Source organism: Lactuca virosa, chromosome 7, assembly GCF_052849685.1.
Source record: "Lactuca virosa cultivar CGN04683 chromosome 7, Lactuca_virosa_CGN04683_v6, whole genome shotgun sequence".
Classification (NCBI taxonomy): Eukaryota; Viridiplantae; Streptophyta; class Magnoliopsida; order Asterales; family Asteraceae; genus Lactuca; species Lactuca virosa.
In genome coordinates this window covers 198,722,623-198,735,862 of record NC_136432.1, presented here as the reverse complement: position 1 = coordinate 198,735,862, position 13,240 = coordinate 198,722,623, and the positions used below count along the sequence as shown (strand labels likewise).

Genomic DNA, 13,240 nt, shown 5'->3' with positions numbered 1-13,240 from the left:
TTAAAGAAAACCGGGCTTTGCTCGGAGCAGCGTTTCCGAACCAAAAGACCCTTTTTCTCGGGACTCCGGGAGCCTCGGGGCTTCCTTTGGGTGCTAAGGATTTTTCCTAGGGTTTAGGGGGTTAAAATGGGTAGTGAGAGAAAGTAGAGAGAGAAAGTAGAGAGAGAAAGAGTTGTGAAAATGTGTGAAAAATCCGGGCAATCTCGCATGGTATTTATAGGGGCCGAACTTCGGATCTACGCGGGGCGTACTCTACAACTTTCGTTTAGACTCCGTTGACTAATTTTGACCTTATTTTAAAAGTTATATTTTTAACAGGCCGGGACAGGATTGGTCCGTTAAAAATTCATAACTTCTTCATCCGACGTCCGTTTTCGTCTGTCTTTTTCTCGTTATGCTACTATTAACGAGATCTTCGATTCTCGTTTAGGTTGTGTTGGCTAAAAACCGCTCGATCTAATATTCGAACTTCGGGCTGTACACCGCTAAGCCGAAACTTCGAAAACTCATAACTTCCTCATACGAAGTCAGATTTGGGCGTTCTTTTTATGGACGCTCTCGATTTAACATATTCTACGACTTTCGTTTAGATCGCTAAGGCTAAAACTCGCTCTATCGTAAATTCACTATTTACGCTTCCCGGTGCCGTGCCGGCTTCGTCGCGAAACTTCGACAGGTCATAACTTCTTCGTTATAACTCGGATTTCGGCGTTCTTTATATCTCCGGAATCCTTGTTTCAACCACTACAACTTTATGTAAAGATATCGGGCTTATCTCACATTTTAGTTTTGACGCTTATTTTTATTCTTTATTAATTATACATTTATAATTAAATAATAAGCATATAAATTCACATAATTCACAAAATACTCAAATATTTCATCTTTATTACATCAAAAGAGTTACAATAGTTGACCTAGACTATTACATCGTATAAAATGCTTAACCCCAAAACCCGGGCGTTATAATTCCCTCCCCCTTAGGATGATTCCGTCCCGGAATCATGCGTCAGCAAACAGATGCGGATAGCGACTCATCATGTCATCCTCAGTTTCCCAAGTGAGATTTGGCCCATTCGAATGTTTCCATTGGACTAGCACTAAGTCGACCATCTTGCGTCGTAACTTCTTAGTATTACGGTCAACAATTGTCTAGGGCTCTTCAATCAGCCTCTTGTTTTCATCCATTCTTAGCTCTGAGATCGGAATTATGTTGGGAACTTCTCCCGTGAATTTCCTCAGATAACACACGTGGAAGGTGTTATGAATACCATCGATTTCTTCGGGCAATTCCGGCTTGTAAGCTTGGTTCCCAATCTTCTAAAGAACTTTGAACGGTCCAATAAACCTTGGACTTACCTTTCCTCGTTTTCCGAATCTTATAAGTCCCTTCCACGGTAAGACCTTAAGCAAAACCGAATCCCCAACTTCGAAGGTCATCGGTCGCCTTTTCTTGTCAGCATAGCTTTTCTGACGATCCTGAGCTGCTAACATCCTTTCCCTGATCACTTTCAGCTTCTCAGCAGTCTCATGGAGTATCTCGGGGCCCATACACTGCTTTTCTCCGGCCTCAAGCCAACAAGACGGCGTACGACACTTCTGTCCGTACAAGGCTTGATAGGGTGCCATCTTGATGCTCGAGTGGAAACTGTTGTTGTAGGAAAACTCTACCGAAGGTAAGTGCTCATCCCAGTTACCTTGGAAATCTAGGGTACATGCTCTTAGCATATCTTCGAGTGTTTGTATCGCTCTTTCGCTCTGACCATCAGTCTGTGGATGGTAAGTTGTACTCAAACACAACTTCGTACCCAATTCCGCTTGTAGACTTCTCCAAAATCGTGACGTGAAACGACTATCACGATCCGATACAATCGTTAGAGGAACACCGTGAAGTCTCACAATTTCCTTCACGTAAGCATTTTTAAGCTTATCCATAGACCACCTTTCGTTGGTAGCTATGAAGTGTGCACTCTTTGTGAAACGATCCACAACCACCCAAATCATGTCGTGACCGTTCTTTGTCCTGGGAAGTTTAGTCACAAAATCCATGGTGATGTCTTCCCATTTACCCATGGGTACAGGTAAGGGTTCTAAACTCCCATATAATTTCTGATGTTGTGCCTTAACTCTTGCACAAGTTACACACTCGGCCACATACTTCGCAACATCGAGCTTCATCGTCGGCCACCAGTACTAGGGTTTTAGGTCCCTATACATTTTACTGCTACTGGGATGAATCGAGTACATGGTCTTATGAGCTTCTTCGATCAGAAGATCTCTTATTCCTCCCGTATTAGGTACCCAAATCCGACCTTGGAATACCTTCAGTCCTTGACGGTTTGTACCGAATACCAACGTCTTTCCCAAACGTTCTTCCTTTCGGTCATTCTTTTCTGAGGCTTCTTCGTGAGCTTTCTTGATACTTTCCACAATTGTCGAGACAACTTCAATTCTCAATGCTCTTGGCCTTTTCCTCTCAAGATTGACTTTCTGACTGAGAGCATCAGCTACAACATTTGCTTTACTGGGGTGGTAAAGTATCTCACAGTCGTAGTCCTTGAGTAATTCTAGCCAGCGTCGTTGCCTCATGTTCAATTCTTTCTGATTAAAGAGATACTGGAGACTCTTATGATCAGTGAAAAGTTTGCACTTCGTGCCATAGAGGTAATGCCTCCATATCTTTAGAGCAAAAACTACCGCTGCCAACTCCAAATCGTGAGTGGGGTAGTTCTTTTCGTGCTCTTTCAATTGTCGAGATGCGTATGCTATCACCTTTTCTCTTTGGGTCAGAACGCAACCCAACCCGACTCTAGATGCGTCACTTTAGACTGCGAAGTCTTCAACTCCATCGGGTAGAGAAAGAATCGGTGCTTCACATAACTTCTTCTTTAGCTTCTCGAATGCTTCTTCGTGCTTCTCACTCCATGCATAAGTAGCTCCTTTGTGGGTCAAAGCTGTCAACGGAGCAGCTATCGAAGAAAAGCCTTGGATAAATCGTCGGTAGTATCCGGCTAATCCTAGAAAGCTTCGAATCTCCGTGGGACTTTTTGGTCGTTCCCACTTCATCAAGCTTCGATCTTTGCTGGGTCAACCATTATCCCCTCCTGGTTAACCACATGACCCAAGAATTGGACTTCTCGGATCCAAAAATCACACTTGGAGAACTTTGCATACAGTTTCTCCTTCTTCAAGACTTCCAACACTTCTCGTAGATGCTGGCCATGCTCCTCCTGGCTTTTCGAGTAGATGAGAATGTCCTCTATGAACACTATCATGGATTTATCGAGGAATGGTTTACAAACCCTGTTCAACAAATCCATGAATGCTGCTGGAGCATTGGTTAGTCCAAACGACATAACCAAGAACTCGTAGTGTCCATATCTCGTTCTGAACGCAGTTTTCTCGATATCCTGATCTCCCACCTTCAGCTGATGATATCCTGACCTAAGATCAATCTTTGAGAAATAGCTCAAACCTTGCAGCTGATCGAATAGGTCATCAATCCTTGGCAATGGATACTTGTTCTTCACTGTTGCCTTGTTCAGCTCTCGGTAGTCTATACACATTCTCATGCTTCTGTCTTTCTTCTTCACGAATAGCACCGGAGCTCCCAAGGGTGATGAACTAGGTCGAATGAAACCATTGTCCAACAACTCCTGATGTTGAGTCATAAGCTCCTTCATCTCCGTCGGTGCTAATCGGTATGGTGCCTTTGCTATCGGTGTCGTTCCTGGTAACAAGTCTATACGAAACTCCACTTGTCTATGAGCTGGTAATCCGGGAAGATCTTCGGGAAAGACTTCCGGATAATCACACACAACCGGTATATTCTGCACCTCTTTCTTTTCCTTCTTAGCATCGATTACGAATGCCAAGTATGATGCACATCCCTTGAACAAACATTTTCTGGCTTTCATCAGGGAGATGATTCCAGAATTTACTCGGCGTTTGTCCCCGTACACCATAAATGACTCTTTTTTGGGTGGGTTTACCCTTACTATCTTCTTTCGGCATTGAATCTCAGCATCGTTGGCGCTAAGCCAATCCATTCCCAGAACGATGTCGAAACCGTTCAATTCTATGGGTAACATCTCCTCGTGGAATTCGTTTTCGTTTATATCGATGACGATGTTATTAATACGATTACTAACAGGTACGAACTTGCCACTGGCAACTTCCACAATTAGGGCATTATCATGTTTTTCTACAGGCAATGCTAATTTTCCTCCAAATCTACGATACAAAGGAATAGTTTGCTCCCGAATCAAATAGTATATTGGCAGGCAATCCATTTACAAGAAAGGTACCTGAAGCGACGTCTGCTGCCTCCTTTGCAGTCTCGAGTGTCATCTGGAAGGTTCTTGCCTTCGGCTTCGGTGGAATGTTGGGTCTTCCTGCTTCCTTCTTCTTCGGACAGTCCCTCGAAATGTGCCCTTCCTCGTTGCACTCATAACAGACCTTCTTAGTGAACGTGCACTCGTTGGCATAGTGCCCAGGTTTTCCACATTTGAAACAAGTGACTCCTCCGTCACATTTCCCCTGGTGCTTCTTCTTGCAGTTGTCGCACCATTTGGCTTCACCTCCTCCAGACTTCTGCGTACCAGACCTTGAGAATTTGCTTTTCTTGCTGAATTTCGACGACCCATCAAATTTCCTTTTCTCTCCCACCTCCGCTCTCTCCAGACCCTTCTCTCGTATCTGGGTCTCCACATTCTTAGCAGCCCAGATGGCGGCTTTCAGAGTGGTTGTTTGCTTGACCATTGGACCCAAGTCCGCTGGTAATCCGATGGCAAACTTGTTAACCTTGGAGAGTTCAGTTGGGACGAGGTGAAGAACAAGCTTCATTTTCTCTGTAAAGCTTGCAGCGTATTCAGTAACGCTCATTCTTCCCTTCTTCAGATTCTGGAATTCGTTGTTGATCTCCAGAAGATCCTGCTCAGAGCAGTATTGCATCTTTACCTGCACCATAAAATCCTCCCACGACATCTTGCTCGCTTCTCCTTTTGGGCATTGAATCAGCTAGTAGCTTCCACCAGCTTAGTACTCCAGATTTCAACAGAGGAACTGCGAGAGCGTTCTTCTGCCTGTTGCTACACTCGCAACTCTCAAATATCGTTTCCATCTCAGAGATCCAGTTCATGACTTCCACCGGCATCGGGCTTCCAGATAGACACGGTGGTTTAGATGCCATGAAATCCTTGAATTTGCATCCACGTCCGTCATTTCCTCCATCCTGGTGGTTTTGCCTAACTATCGGTGGGTTGGCTTGAGCAACAGTCCCACTGTAGTTTCCTCCTTCAGACGGCCCATCATTCAGCTCGGGCTCTACGATTGGTATGGTAGCTTCCTCGCGATTTTGTTGGAGCAAACTCCTGGTTTCCTCCATTTGATGATCCAACATCATCTGGATCATCGCTTGCACTCCGGCCATCGTGATTGGCTCAGGAACATCCGCTACAACAGGTATTTGCTGAATCACTGGGGGTTGATTCGTATTCCCATTTGCATTCCCAGCTCCACTGCAGGTTCTTGCCATTTTGATCTATACACCGAATAAGGTGAATTTAGATCTTTATTCAGGATAGACGTTTAAATCATCCTTATCTCTCCGAAACGTTCACATGCTAGTTCTAATATCGTAGTCGTACGTTTAGAATCCTAAACACATAAGGTTTCCAGATCCGGTCGGCAACATACCATAGATCCGAACAAATAACAGCATATCAGGCACAAAGCATTTAGCACATAAAAGCATTTTAGGCATAATTCCTAAAATAAGCTAGTGCTCACACCTCACAATCATCGCTTAGCATTCTAAGTTTAAGTCTAGAAATCCTACGAATTCCTAGTTCGCTTAAACTAATGCTCTGATACCAACTGTGACATCCCCATTTTCACGGCCAGAAAAGACCGATTTTGTTTATGCTTGTTTGAAACTCAGGGTAACATTTTAAATAAAGGTGTTGCGGAATTTGTCCCAAAAAAAATATGATAAAGATTTATAAAAAGCATTTCCAAGGAAATGTATTTCATTAAAAGACTCGGGATGTCATGTTCGATACAGATCAAAAGCATAAACAGTACAATATAAGCCTTACTACATTATTTCATATCTACAGGCCTATATCCGTAATCCCTCATCGAAAACATCACATCTATGCTCGAACGCCACTACCTGTAATAAATGAAACTGAGTGGGTCAGGCTTGGGAGCGTGGTGAGCATATAGGGTTTTCAACCCACAATAAATAATTTTATTAATTTCATCAATCAACAATAACTCGATTACCCGTTCCCGTTATCCTCACTTTACGTCCCTAAACACCTATCATAAGAGACCTAGCCTAAGGATCATCATCGGGATGGACACTACTGCTAAGGGGGTTCCTCAGCAATAAAGGTCCTAAAGGCAACCATGAGGGGGATGGAGTACACCGGTGAACACATCGTTCACAAACACCTACAGGTTGCGAGCCTGCTAGCGTTCCACTGGACTGTCTAGAAGAGTCCGTGGTCATCATCTATACTCCGCTAGATGACTGGATCACCAACAACATCGAGGCCTCTCATCATTTTATCACACATCGTCTTATTACATCTACCCATGTTTTACCCCAACATTTTTGTAGATATAAAATACATATACAGTTTAAATAACGAAAAACTTGTATAAAATCATTCATCCAACATAGACAGCAAGTATTCAGATAATATGCACACATAACACGTAATTTATATAAAATACTTCATATCTATGTGTAAGATGAAAGTAACTATGCAGTCACCTGATTAGGTGGTGACTCGGTACTTGAACAGCACTTCGTTATCTCAAAACAATTTTTCCTTGACCAAAACCTAGTATTAATACCACTAGAGTTTAGTTTTAACGTTAACCGTGAGTAATTAATAGTCTAGCTATTATTATTATTATTATATAAGCGTTAAATAACACTCAATATAACTCATAATAATAGCCCAAATAATTATTTTAAGGACCTAATAACATTACTATAATTATTTAAAAGTTATATTAAAAATTGCGTAGGCGTAGCTCACTTAGAACAGATTTTAAAGAAAACCGGGCTTTGCTCGGAGCAGCGTTTCCGAACCGAAAGACACTTTTTCTCGGGACTCCGGGAGCCTCGGGGCTTCCTTTGGGTGCTAAGGATTTTTCCTAGGGTTTAGGGGGTTAAAATGGGTAGTGAGAGAAAGTAGAGAGAGAAAGTAGAGAGAGAAAGAGTTGTGAAAATGTGTGAAAAATCCGGGCAATCTCGCATGGTATTTATAGGGGCCGAACTTCGGATCTACGCGGGGCGTACTCTACAACTTTCGTTTAGACTCCGTTGGCTAATTTTGACCTTATTTTAAAAGTTATATTTTTAACAGGCCGGGACAGGATTGGTCCGTTAAAAATTCATAACTTCTTCATCCAACGTCCGTTTTCGTCTGTCTTTTTCTCGTTATGCTACTATTAACGAGATCTTCGATTCTCGTTTAGGTTGTGTTGGCTAAAAACCGCTCGATCTAATATTCGAACTTCGGGCTGTACACCGCTAAGCCGAAACTTCGAAAACTCATAACTTCCTCATACGAAGTCAGATTTGGGCGTTCTTTTTATGGACGCTCTCGGTTTAACATATTCTACGACTTTCGTTTAGATCGCTAAGGCTAAAACTCGCTCTATCGTAAATTCACTATTTACGCTTCCCAGTGCCGTGCCGGCTTCGTCGCGAAACTTCGACGGGTCATAACTTCTTCGTTATAACTCGGATTTCGGCGTTCTTTATATCTTCGGAATCCTTGTTTCGACCACTACAACTTTATGTAAAGATATCGGGCTTATCTCACACTTTAATTTTGACTCTTATTTTTATTCTTTATTAATTATACATTTATAATTAAATAATAAGCATATAAATTCACATAATTCACAAAATACTCAAATATTTCATCTTTATTACATCAAAAGAGTTACAATAGTTGACCTAGACTATTACATTGTCTAAAATGCTTAGCCCCGAAACCCGGGCGTTACAAAAATGGCATATGAAGATTCTCAAAATAAAATATTTGTGACGTCAACTGGTGGAACTCGGATCTCCTCAGCTCGTGATTGCAATGCTCGACTCCTCACCAGGGGAAAATCCACTCTGCCCTCGCGATTATCAGTGACCCTCAAAGTTACTGGAGTAGGCACACACACAACTCCATCCCACAATATCGGACAGTCGGCCTTCTCATGGCCTACATGGTTACAGTGGAAACATAACAGACTCGTCCCTAGGGGACGATCTCTGCTGATCCGACAACGTCTGCCACACTTATAGCAACCTGAACCCCAACATCGAGAAACTCCATTGTGCTGCTTCTCACACGTGCTTCACTGACCTCGGCCACACGGGCCTCTCACTCGCTGATCAAAAGTCTTGGGTCTCTTTGCAGGACCCCCAACTGTCTGCACCTGCTTTGGTTTCCTCTTCCCGAGGTGATCCACATCAATCTCCCGCTTTCGGGCTCTAGCTATCATGTCTTCTAAAGTCCGACAAGCTGAAAAGCTTAGAAACTCCCTTATACCATCTTGCAACATATCATGGTACTTTGTCTTCTTTATCTCCTCGTTTGTGGAATACTGTAAAACTAAAAGAGCCCTCTCCCTAAAATCAACAGTGATCTCTACCACATTCTCAATCGTCTGGTGAAGGTCCTGAAACTCCTTCGCCAACTGCTGCACCTTGATAGCTGGTGCAAACTCTGCTCTAAACCGGTCACAAACTCCTCTTGGGTCATCGTCTCAGTGGAATCGCCTCCCAAAGCAAAGTTCACCCCTCCCACAAATCTAAGGCTCTGTTTTTTAGAAGACAAGAAACAATCTATCGTTTGACCCATCGGAGTAAAAGCTCGACCGAAAAGCATTCACCAAGTCTACTAACAACCTCCTACTAGCAATGGGGTCCTTCTCCCCAAAGAAATCGGGAGCTCCACATGGACGAAACTTATGAAAGGAAAGAGTGCGAGCCCCCACCATATCCAATATCTATGTGTGTAACATGCACAGGCACTCATTCAAAATCTCCATAATCCCTTCCTTGACTGAACCAAAGATCACATGAGTCTGCTCCAAATGTTGTGGATGATCTTCGACGAGATAAAGTCCAGTGTCTGCTCATCCATCGGTTCAATGCCCGCACCTAATCCTGAACCTCCTCCACGAGTGCTGATCACCATACTAAAAAGCAACCATACAATAATCGGAACATACTCAAAGAATCCTCTTCACACAGGCTTCCTAGATTCTTCGTGACTCCCCTCGATTCGAGTATGGATCATGTGCTTTCAGTAGTACGAGCCTAATACTACCTTCCACACCTACCCATACTTTCCTCAAGAGTTATCCAGAATCCACCAAGTCACCTTCTCAAATCGTTACTCAAGGTACCTGCTAAACAGCACCACCCAATCCACTAAAGCACTTCCTCAGCTCTCCTAGGTTTCCGACCTCACCCTGCCATCAGCTGCTGAAAAACTCCTAATAATGTCAGCTAACCACTTCATGAATACAATCACATGCAACAAAGCTTAGATAATCCTTCGAGTAAAAGACTCAAACCTACAACGGTTGGACTTAGACTAGAGTTGCGCAATGTAGTCAAATCCATCTCTCCAAGATTATTTAACCTTTGCAACATGTGGCTTAACATATTCACTTAATAATTAACTCACATCACTAAGAGTTCCACAAAGCACAAAGCAAGCAATATTTGTGTAGTAACACTCGAAGCCATAAAACAAACAAAGGGAATCCCACACTCACTTGCTACTACCATGCTAGGAACTTCTACTCTCACTTTCGGTTGCCTTATGCATGCAAATTATACATAATCCAGGATCAAATAGATTATCGAATAAAAGATTCTACCCTAGGACCACAACCAGACAAGGAACATGAAATAAGGCCAAATCAATCATTCTAGGGCTATATGATCCTAACTGTATACAATTTTTAAAGCATACACTTGGCAATTATTGTTACCAATACATATTCCCAATCATAGCATCGAGTGCTTCCTAGGCTACAAGGCATCACTTATCAGGCCGATCTATCATGTAATTCATGAAAGTATCCCTAGCCTTATCCTAGCATGTGAACATTCCTATCATATATCATATCAACATGTATGGGTATTCTGGGAATCAATTACTTAAGCTCGGTTGATTTCACGCATCACAACCCTTTTTCTTTATAAAAATCTTTTCAGAAACTTATTTTCTTTACAAAAATATTTCTAGAGACTTATTTTCTTTCAAAGATTACCAATTCCTCAGTTTGAGTTCAGACATAACCAAGAGTGTGCCCGAATCCCTCAAACCAAGGCTCAGATACCAATTTGTAACATCCCGAAAATCCAAGTTAATTTTTTTTTCATTTTTAAAACAATAAATCATACAAAAGAGTTGTTTCAAAACCGATCAAAGTGACTATATCATTTAAACATAAGAGTAATATCATCAATTTCCAATGCGGAAAACTTTGGAGGATGTTATGTAATCACGACGGGCCCTTCCTTTCGAACTGAAAGCACCTAAAACCATAAATATGAAACCGCAAGCACAAATCCTAGCGAGTTCCCCAAAATACAACATTCCAAAACATACATTTGCCATGGGCTACCCCCATGGTCTTTTCCCTGGAATTCCATGGGCAGCCCCCATGGTCTGACATCCAAGTGCCATGGGCTACCCCCATGGTCTTTCCTTGAAATGCCATGGTTGCCCCCATGGTCTAACATCCAAATGTCATGGGCTACCCCCATGGTCTTTCATGCAAATGCCACAGGCTACCCCCGGGGTCTTCCAGGCATGTATCACAAAGACAACTAGTATTGCACAAAACAAGTAATGGGCCGACTTGGTGCCTTCAACCCATGAATATAGTGAGAAAACTCACCTTACAGTCTGAAAGAATAGTTGCACCAATCACTACTCTAAAAGCTATCTCTACTAGTTACCTATATAATTAACAGGAACCCAAATCTTGAACTATAAATCAAATTACCCAAAATGACCTTAGGTCAAACTTGGTCATCCCTGGTCAAATTCAAAGTCAACGACCAAGGTCCAAAAGTCAATATTTCTTCCCAGCAGACTACGTCTTGCGTACCAAGAGAGTATGCCCTGCGTACTCTGATTTTGACCAAAAGCGGAGCGTTGACCGCATATACGTAACGTACCACCAGGTACGCCTAGCATATGTAGCCTAGTCCTAAAGCACCATTAAGAGCTTATATCATTAAGTTCTTACATCCAAAACTCAGATCCAAGCCCAAAATGACGTCTTAAGTCATAAAGTTTCCAACTTTATGACTTTGCATTGCTATAAAGTGCTTAATGTCCAAAACCCTAAGTTCTTAACCCAATAAGACATCACAACTCGTTCATGGAAGGATAGAATGGCCAAGATCACATTTTTATGGTTCATAATAGCTTTATAATGGATAAATTTTCCAACTTTATCCATTAGAATGGTCCCAACAAACAAGATCTAGTCTTTAAGTCTCAAAGGGACCTAAAAGTTCATCTTTTTCAACTTAATCCACAAAGTACAAGTCTCCAACCTTCAGATCTGAATCAAAATAATGTTTAGATGGATAAAGTCTCGAACTTTATCCATAATAACGTCACAAACTTTCAAGATCTGAACTTTATGCACTAAAATGACCAAAAGCTCATAACATCCAAAACCAGCTAGATCTAACAAATGCATCATCAATATTCAAACTCTATACCTATAGAAGATAGATGATAGTGAACAAAGTCCAGATCTACAAACTCCAATGCAACCAACACTTCTCCAAGAAGTTCCTTCTTCTCCAAGATGCACCATGCGTACTCCAAAGCACTCAAAACACCTTCTTTTAGCACACAAGGCTCACTAGGGGTTAGGGTTTCATGTAAGGGGGGTTTGAAGGGTGGAGGCTGAGAATGGAGTCGGCTTGGGGGCGTTAAGGAGCTTAAATAGGGTTCAAACCACGAAAATAGGGTTTGGGCACTGATCGTGTATGCCCAACGTACTTAGGGTGCCCTAGTACGCCTAGCGTACTCCCCTCTGTACGCCCAGCGTACTCAGCATAACCTACAACCGACCAAACTTGAAACAGGCATAACTTCTTCATTCTAACATCGATTTTGACGTTCTTTATATCAACAGAAAGGTATTGAGGAGCTCTAAAATATTATTTAAATATATTGGACTAAAAACCTCACGAAAAAAATCCAAAATACATAAAAGGCTCGAACTATCACTTTACGGTTATACCCTTGGCCTCCAAAGCACCAACTGAACTCTCGGATCACCTAATCTACATTACTCACATCCAAAGGGGTCCAAATCTCTATTTTTCCAAAGGCCCAAAGTCTTATGATAACTGATCTTCGGGTCATGGCCCTGAATCACAGAATGATCTCGAATAGGGTGTTACACTTAGTTTCATCATTACTAGGGTTGTGATATTCCCATCAATGCTTTAAAAACTCTTCGATTAATTCATTAATTTAAGCAGGGGTTTTCTTTGTTAAGAGTCCTTGAGAATCACAGAGTTTCCATGTCGTGACGTTCACCCCAGTGTAGAAGATCGATACTTCTTGTTGCTCGTTTAGATCATTTGGGGACAATATCTTATTAAGCCTTTGTATCGTTCCCAAGACTCGTACAAAGACTCCCCCACTTGTTGCTCAAAATTTGCTATGGCCTTTATGAGTTTAGAAACTTTTGATGGTGGGCAAAATTGTTGGAGGAATTCTTCACGCATTTGTGCCCAAGTGGTGATCGAAAGTGGTGAAAGTGCCTTAAACCAATCTTTTGCTGCTCCTTTAAAAGTAACTGGAAGCATTCTGAAAAATACATTCTCTCGTTGTACATTAGGATTGTTAAAGTAGTCGGCCATGTCATTGACTTCATCAAGGTGCTTGTATTCATCTTCATGATCTTTTCCAGAAAATGGAATATCCTTTAACACGGAAAGGATATGTCCCTTAAGCTCGAAGGTAGCAGTAGCAGGAATTGCGGGTTGCACAAGTCTTAGACCGGTGTCCTCTCTTATTCTTTTCGTGTATGCCCCCAATGTTACATCATCAATGTCCTTCATGATGCTTTTTGGGTCCCTTTTGGGTTCACTACTTTTGTCTATTTCTGTTTTAGGCTCGTAACCAGCTTCCTTTTTATTAGGTGTCCTTTCAAAGCTTTT

At 42.0% G+C, this 13,240-nt stretch overlaps 1 non-coding gene across 1 annotated transcript; it reads left to right on the top strand.

The window, feature by feature from the left end:
* The first annotated feature begins 12,651 nt into the window (after nucleotides 1–12,651).
* On the top strand, nucleotides 12,652–12,757 carry LOC145128111 (small nucleolar RNA R71). The gene has a single exon (XR_013716712.1). It is a non-coding gene; the product is annotated as a small nucleolar RNA R71 (small nucleolar RNA).
* The last annotated feature ends 483 nt before the right edge of the window (nucleotides 12,758–13,240 follow it).